We start from the raw sequence: 8,784 nt of genomic DNA, 5'->3' as shown, positions 1-8,784 counted from the left end.
ACGCACATGAAACACTACATATATGAAGAATGAGATTAATTTATCTGAGTTAGACATAATCTTGTTATAAGTGGATAGCTAGCTATAAGTACTCAATTAAGCATGAGACTAAATTTAATAAAAGCAAAAAATCTATGAAAACTGATGCCTTTAATACTGAACTTTTCTGTCTTTATTCCTTTTGAAGATACTCTTAAGACGAAAGAGAGGTAGGAGGAGCGGGTAGCAAGGAGAGGAGTTTTCTGCAGAAGAGAGAGTAAAAGAAGCATATTTTATCCTAAGAAATAAAATAAAATCATAGGGAGAGGGAGGAGTTACACGCAGGCTTAGGCAAAATAAAAAAACTCCACCTGTCATAATTTTATTAGTCACATAGATGAGGCTAGCATTGTTTGTACTAGGATTATTGCTCTTCTGGGCAAAGAAAGGATTAACTTGTCTGGGAATTCTTGGTTTGCTATAGAAATTTTGCAGAGAAATCGCCACCCTACTATGTGTCATTATTTCTCCTCCTCTCATTTGCATCATTTAAAAATATTTCACAGTTTTATTTCTTATGAGATCATTCTTTTCCTAAATGTCCTAAAATAAAATTTAGATGCTACAGGATTCGCCCCACTTTACACAGACTTCAAATCTGTGCAAGTGATGAAATGTAGTAACCAAACCAGAATTTTTAGCAACACAAACAAATCTGAAGGCCAAGTCACAACCCGCAATGAGTGTAAAATCAAGAATATCAAATGTTGACCAAGTTATGGGCTTTAGGCCCATCCCACCTACATTTAATCATTGCCATTTAATGATTACTATTAGGTACCACCAAATCCCTAAGATTAAGGCAGATTTGGTTTCTTTTAATATTTTTTTGAATTCATCCCATTTAATTCTGATTTTTCCTGATTATGTAATCTCTAGTGATCCTAGAATCTTTCTATACTACCTATAAATATTGTATCCTACCAGTCCAATAAAAACAGTCCAATAAAAATAGTATTCTGGCATCACATTGTTCATCAAATGTAAATGATTGCTCTCCTAGAAATTCCACTTGAGAATTAGAGTTCACTCACCCAATTAAAAGAATGAACTAACAATAGGCCCATGACAAGTATGAGTATGGACTCATTCCATTGAGAATCAGAAGCATAATAACTCAACACCCCTATGATAACCACAAGTTGGATGAGGAGATAGGGAGATAGAGAGGATATTGAGGTGGTGAAGCAAAGAAATGAAGGTCATGGATGGGACAAAATAAACCATTAAATACAGCATATCAAACCAGGGAGATGGAGAGGATATTGAGGTGGTGAAGCAAAGAAATGAAGGTTATGGATAGGACAAAATAAACCATTAAACACAGCATATCAAACCATAGATCTTGGTCCTCACCAAAGTTAGCACAATGCCCATTTTGGGGGGTGAAGATGTGATTTATGCTAAAAATGGAATGATGATCAGATGAAATGAGAGAATGCAAATGGGTCATCACGTTAATGGGTGCAATTAAGTTAGTGGAATGGCACACTAACATGTACACCACTACCCTAACAAACTCAAGCAACTTAACAAATCCTAATACATTAATGAGCCTCTACAGCCACAACCACCAAGCAGGCAAGCAACAACAATACAAAGTTCCAGATAAATATTAGGATTTGTCTCAATACAACATTACTTAGACATTTGAAAGCAAATGGCAGCATATGACATCAATACAAAGAGAGAAATGTAAAATACAATGATGCAGTGATACCACTATATGCACTTAGATGTAACTAATTAGTGTTGGTTTTTGCTCTATAAAATTCTTTTCTTAAGTTGAGTTGGCTCCCATCTCCAATACAACAATCTAAACAAATGTTAGGAGCCACCTAACCCAGCTCCATCAATAGTTTCCTCAACAATCACCCCCAGGGATCACATATTGATACTTAGGCTGAAGATTAAAGGCACACCACATACGCCAGAGTACCAGAACCTTAGAACTTACCACAACAATATGCAAGTATGAAAAAACAAGAACTAATTGGTTCCTAAAAACTTTTAATACTATGGAAGTGCAGAGCTAGTGTGCAAGGAGGTAATATGGAGAGGCCAGACCAAGCACTTTAAAAGAGTTCAAAAAACTTTTAATTTATGCACGATTCTTTTTCTTGCAAAGCATATTGGTAAGTAATCTGTTGGACAAAGATGGAACCAGAAAATGTGACCAAAGCCCAAAGCTCACGTAAATTAATAGTTCAACTCACACTATTGGATATTATAGATTAAGAACTATTAATTGGCAAGACTTTACACTCCCACTAACTCTACACTCCTACTAACACAATCAAGCACAAGCATCTTATTAGTTATCACACCTCAATACACCTCAACTAGTCCACATTGCTCTCAATTTAAAACTGGAATCTAATCCAACAGTTAATTGGCAATGAAAGTGTTTGTTTGTTTTCCTTATGGTTCCCTTAGAGTTAGTTTGGTGGAATAGTATGCACCACTCTACACAACAAACTCAACTCAAAGCTAAGAGAGTCACACTCTCACTAACACAACAAAGTCAAGCACCTGATCACCCCTCAATGTACCTTAACCTAGCCTGTACAGCAATAGCAATGCTATTGATGTGGATTTAAAAGTCCGATCAAATCAGATGATGAGACGGTTAATTGGCAAGGGAATTAATTGCTTGTTTAATAAGAGTTCATTTTAGTGGAATGGTGTGGGCTGCCAAACACAAACAAACTCAAAACTCAAACCCATGCAACTTAACACACTCAACCCAACTTAGAGTCACACCCCCACTAACATGACAACAATGTACCCTAACACGCTTGCGAAAAAAACAATTCTTCTCGAAAGCCAGCTTAAACCCTTTTTCTTTTTATATTAACTTTTAGACATGGCAACAGATCAAATTTGTCCAAGTGTTGAAGCAGTGATAAATACAGTAACCAACCCAGAATTTGCAGTAACACAAACAAATCTGAAAAGCAAGTTACAACCAAGAATGAGTGTAAAATCAGGAATATGACTAAAAGTTTCAGTCAAATTCACATCTGCCACAGTGTAAAACAAACATGCAAAATCAGCTACGTTAAGGATTTGGCTAAATCACAGCAGTCCAGCTTAACCATCTGTACCAGACAGCCCAAGCTAAATCAATCAAACCAAAATGCCCCAAATTCCAGAACTAATTATGAAGTGATCTCAAAATGTAATTGATACTCCAATCAGTTAGCACAAGATCCCAAAGGAGAGTGAATTAAAATTCAAGGAATGAATTAACTTAACCCTTCAGCAACTTTACCAAACAATCAAATCAGGAATCAATTCAGAAACAAGTAGAATAGTTACCAATCAAGCTGTCAAACCATACCACGTAGCATATATAGCAGTAAAAAATTGCTCTTCCTCGGTGGAATCACTACCAGCTTCAACTCAGTAGATTAGAACAACAAAACAAGATGAAAAACAGCCAGAATAAACTAGAAAATGTAAACTAGCTACGGATTTGTTTAGATTTTACCTTAGATGCTCCCCCTGCGGCTCTTCAAAGAAACTAAATCAAGCAAAAATGTATTCACAAGAAGCCTAAATGATGTTAAATTCCTTAGCTAATCCCCTAATTAACAATTAAGATTAAACACCCAATGCACCCAAGTTTTGAAAATCAACACCAAACTCTTAATCATTCCTCTAAAAATTCAAATTTAACCACCTTAAATGAAATTCAGCATCCCAAACATCTCATAACATCGCTATTTATTTCTAAATCACTTTTGAAAGCTATAAGAAAAACCACAAGTCCAAATTTCACTATTCATACAAAAAGCTTCTTTTTAGAGTAAGAGTTCCAAGTACTTAAAACGGTAACTAAAATCAAAACCAAACACTATAAAAATTTAAACATAAGACACTTATTACCTAAAGTTTCTAACCGAAATAACTCCTTATCCAAACAATGTCTAGGTTACTCATACCAAAGTGCCTCAAAAAATTCACAATAACTCCTCCATAAATGAAAAAAAAATACCCATACTTAAAATTTAACGGTAGAATCCACTTTCAACAAGTATTTCTAGCTTACCCAGAACTCATTATCAAAGTTCTAAGAAAGAATTTACTCTAAAACTTAAAATCCCTCTTTTCAAGCTTAGGGTTCAACCTCAACTGGTGTAAAAATTTTAATCTTATTCATCAAACTAATCCGATTAAAAGTAAGTACTCACTTACCTCTTCAATCTTACGGTCTCTAAATTCTTGAAACCCAATAATTATTCCATGCCTTAATCCTAAAATATGCTCTGTTTCCCAAAATAAATCTACCATTAGAAAGCCTAATTAAGCAAAACAACTTTCACGAAGATGAAAAGAGTTTGTGATTTGAAGGGGTTATGAGTATAAAATCTTACTGTAAAAAGTTTGCTCGAAGCTTAAAATCCTCCCTCAAGGCGTCGGGGGCAGAAGAAGAGGAAGAAGAGAACAATGGGACGAGGCTGGGCGGAAGGGAAAAGTGAAGATGATTTGAAGTGGAGATGACTTCATGTATCTTTTTTAATAGGATTCATAAAAACAATGAATGAAAAAGAACTAAATTGTAATTCTAATTCTTTTCAATCTTATTAAAAATTATATATTTCAAACTTATTTTTCCTATTTATCAATTTTTTCAAATTATTTCTATTGTGAACACCCGATTTTGTCTGGCCCACAAAATTATTAAATGTAATTGAAATTAAAGAAAAGAAAAAAGAAGAAGAAAGAATCATAAAAGATTGATATCCTTCTTCTTGGAGTCATTCTTGGACACTAAGTTTGAAAGGAAAATAAGAAAAATTAGAAAATAAAAGTAAAGATCTCCTCAATTTAGAAACATATTTTGGAGTTATGATAGTAAAAAAATAAAAAAAAACGAAAATTAAAATAAGAAATCATAATTTGATGATGATTTGGTGCTTAAATAGCAATAGCAAGTTACATTATGAGAAAAAATAAAAAACAAAAAAAAATCACAATTTGATGATGATTTGGTACTTAAATAGAAAGTTACATTATGAGTCATAATTAAGGAAATTAAAAAAACGAAAATTAGAGAAAAATTGGAAAAACCCTAGTTGGAGCCTATAAATAGGAGAGTAAGGTTAGAAGAACTCACTCAAAATTTCCTCTAAAGAAAGGAGATAAGGTAGGGAGCTCTTCTATCATCTCATTTCATTCTAATAAGTTGGTTTGGAGGAAGAGAGAGAAGGCCAACTAGAGATTTTTTTTGTTTTGTTTTTTATCTTCTTATTTTTATTGTTATCACATTTATAAGCCAGCAGGTTGAATCCAACATGATTTTAGTTAGTTCTCACTGCTCCACTTTTCGTTTTGATTTATTCGAAATATGCCCCTCTATTTATTTATCCCCATATATACTCATTTCGATATTCACCTCCTTCCTTTTTTTTATTTTCATTCTATTTCACTTATTCTATTTTTGGTTCATGCCTTTTACCAATATGTGTATATAGTTTTTATTTATTGGCTTATTATATAATATTTTTTTTTATATATAGGCAATTGATAAGTGGAGCATCAAGTATGAATTTTCATTCCCATCTATTATGCTTAATTTGAGTTTCATGCTGACTTATTTTTTGGTGTTCCCTTTTTCTGTTTTAAAAAATGCTTCTCTTTTTAAAATCTTTACCATGTGAGGTAGAAAGAGAATGAGAGCAGAAGAGGTCAGAAAAACCTAGAGGAGTCTTTATAAATATAAAATAATAATCAAATCCTAATTATAATAAGTAAAGATAATTGCAAAATATTAAAGAGAACTAGACTGATTCCTAGAGTGTTTATTAATATTGAATATTATGAATTATTTAACTAGACAAGATAAATGGGAAATAATTAAATACCTACATTAACTAAAACTTCAAACAGTGAGCCTGGGTTATGTGAGTTATGTTGTTGAAAGTTTCCTCTCAGTTTTTCCTTCCCTTTCCTTTGTCTCAACAAACTTTTTGAACCACCTTCCAAATTTTTGATTGTTTACCATTTTCTCTATTGTTGTGTTCTTCTCTCTAACTGGCACCTCTTGGTCATGTTCTTTTCCCACACACGTTTCACTAGTTTATTGATCCTTGTTAGACACTCTGGCTATAAATACCACAATTTGTGCTAGGGGTGTTCACAGAACAGGCTTGTCCCAGTCCTATCCTGGTGAACAGGGAAGGGATAGGGCTTTACTCCCGTGTCCTGTCCCGTCGGGGGACGAGACGGGACGGGACGGGACGTCTCATCCCCCCCCCCCCAATTTTTTTTTTTAAAAAACTATAATTTTTCATATGAATTTTTTTTATGTAATAATGCTTATTTTTTATTAAGCTTCTAAAAATAGCAACATTATAAAAAATATTATGTAGAAAGCTCAATTATATAGTATAAAAAAGGTGTAAAAACAATACTATAAAAAAAGATAAAAGAAACACTATACGTCTCGTACTTGTCCAATCCTGAAATTTTTTTGTCCTGTCCCATCCTGCCCCGAACTTATCCGAACTGGGACGGGACAAATTGAACATCCCTAATTTGTGCGTAGCAAATGCAAGCCTTCATGTTCCAAATACTTATCCTCTCCTTCTAATTATCCTTCCCCTCACATAATCATAAAATGATTCATTTAAAAGTGCATTTCTGGCTCATAATTATCCTTCCCCTCAAACGCCTGCGTGTTTGCCATGTAAAATTTTTTGGTCACCCTTCAGCTGAGTCAGCATGGTAACGGTCAAACAAGACTTTTCTGTTAGCCTGGGATATGGATGTACTGTTTTAATTAGTTTGGGACACTGGATACACCAAAAATTACTTTAGGACATTAGACGCACCTGGGAAAATAGTTCGGTGTGCTGGACGCACCTTAACCTGTCAAAATAATACACATCAGATGCCTACGTGTTCGGCATGTAGGATTTTTTGGTCAACTTTCGGCTGAGTCAGCAAGTTAACGGTCAAATTTAACTTTTCTATTAACCCGGGATATGGATGCACCGTTTTAATTAGTTTGGGACAGTTGATGTACCGAAAATTACTTTAGGACACTATGTGCACCTGGGAAAATAGTTCGTGGTGCTGAGCGCACTTTAACCCTTAAAATTATTGTTAAATAATAAAAATTTATTATAAAATTTGGCTAAATAATAAAATAGTAATAAATAAAATTAAAAAGTTGTATTAAAGAAAAAATATGTGTTTATGTACCTAGTATGAGGGAGGATATATGAGAAATGTGAGTTTTTTTTTTTGTTTTCTCTTCATATATGAAAAGAAAATTTAGAAAGAAAATGACATGAACCCGTTTTTTTATTTTTATTTTTATTTATTTTTCTTTCCTCTCGATTTTTTCTCAAACTCATCTCTCATCTCCTTCATTCTCTCAATCGTCGCTCCCTTCCTCAAAAGTCAGAACTCGGTCGCTCATCTCTCCCTTACTGTCGCGGGTGGCTATCCCTGCCTCCCTCTCTCCGGCCGTTCTGCCTCTGTGACTGTCGTTGACTTTTCTCCCTTCGTCAATCTCTCCTTTTTCCCTCCCACAGACAAACCTTCTTCCCCTGCTCTTCTCCCTGACGCAGTCACACCCAGTCTTGTCGTCTGTCACGTGGTCCACCTGTTGTCTCACCAAGCTCGCACTGTCATTCACCGTTGGATGCTCCAGAGATCAGCTGGAGGTGATTTGGGGTGCTGCAGATCAGTGTGGTCTTCTCCTAGATCTTCATCCTCAGTGATTTGGTTTCCCCGGCAGTCGACCGTCATTCTTCACTGTTGCATTTGCTGGACACTTGCCGGACCTGTTGAGCTTCACCGTCGTTCATCGATTCAGTTGTGCTTCGCGTAGATCTGGCCATTCTCTGCTCCATTTGACTTCTGCTTTACTTGATTTCGTTGCAGCTTCAACTCGCAGGTAAGGGGGCTGCTTGAAGGTCTGCTGCTCGATTTCACCTGTGTGTGATACATACATACATACATATATATATATATATATATATATGACATGGACTGAGAATTCTATTTTGTAAACTCTCCACCCACATCTTTGTTTGCAATATTCGTAAACTCTCCTATGCTTCTTAATTTTTCTTTTTGTCTGTTGCTTCAGAATATGACTGAAAGATAGTAGATTCCATTGCCTCACGAATTGTCTATTGGGCATTAATGTTGGGATAGAGACTGAGAGAGACAGAGCGAACTGTTTGGTTATTACTTATTGCAACGTTTGGTATATTGGATATTGTGGTCCTGGAATGGTATTAGGGGGTAACTATTTCAGATAATGAAAATTTGTGAGCTTTGCTCATGCTTCGGTTGGAGCTTGAAGGGCTCAAGTGGGAAGAATGTTCCAATTTCTGGGATTTTTTTTGGCTGAAATTATTTTTTAATTGCTAGATACTACTTGTGCTTCTGCTCTTCCATTGCTCAACCGTGCTCTTCCCTCTCAGTCGAGTTAAGGGGAATTAGTGTTGTAAGACAACTAATTTGGCCGCAAGATTAGCTTAAGTTCATACTGTCTGTTGCTTGATTTCACCTATGTGTTAAGGGGAATTAATTTTACTAAAACTTAAACATATAGCTGGGAATACGGGCCAGCCCGCGGGTTGTGGGCTAGCCCGTCACAACTCGCGGGTTATGCGGTATGGGCTGGAAAAGTCCCAACCCTAACCTGCCACAGCGGGCTGGCGGGCTTCTTTTTTTTTTTTTTTAATTCTCAATTTTTAAATCTTATTTTTATTTAATTTT

The sequence above is a fragment of the Neltuma alba genome, unplaced genomic scaffold (assembly GCF_004799145.2).
Source record: "Neltuma alba isolate B1F8T4 unplaced genomic scaffold, ASM479914v2 tig00013117_pilon, whole genome shotgun sequence".
NCBI lineage: Eukaryota > Viridiplantae > Streptophyta > Magnoliopsida > Fabales > Fabaceae > Neltuma > Neltuma alba.
Note: the sequence above shows the minus strand (reverse complement) of the source record.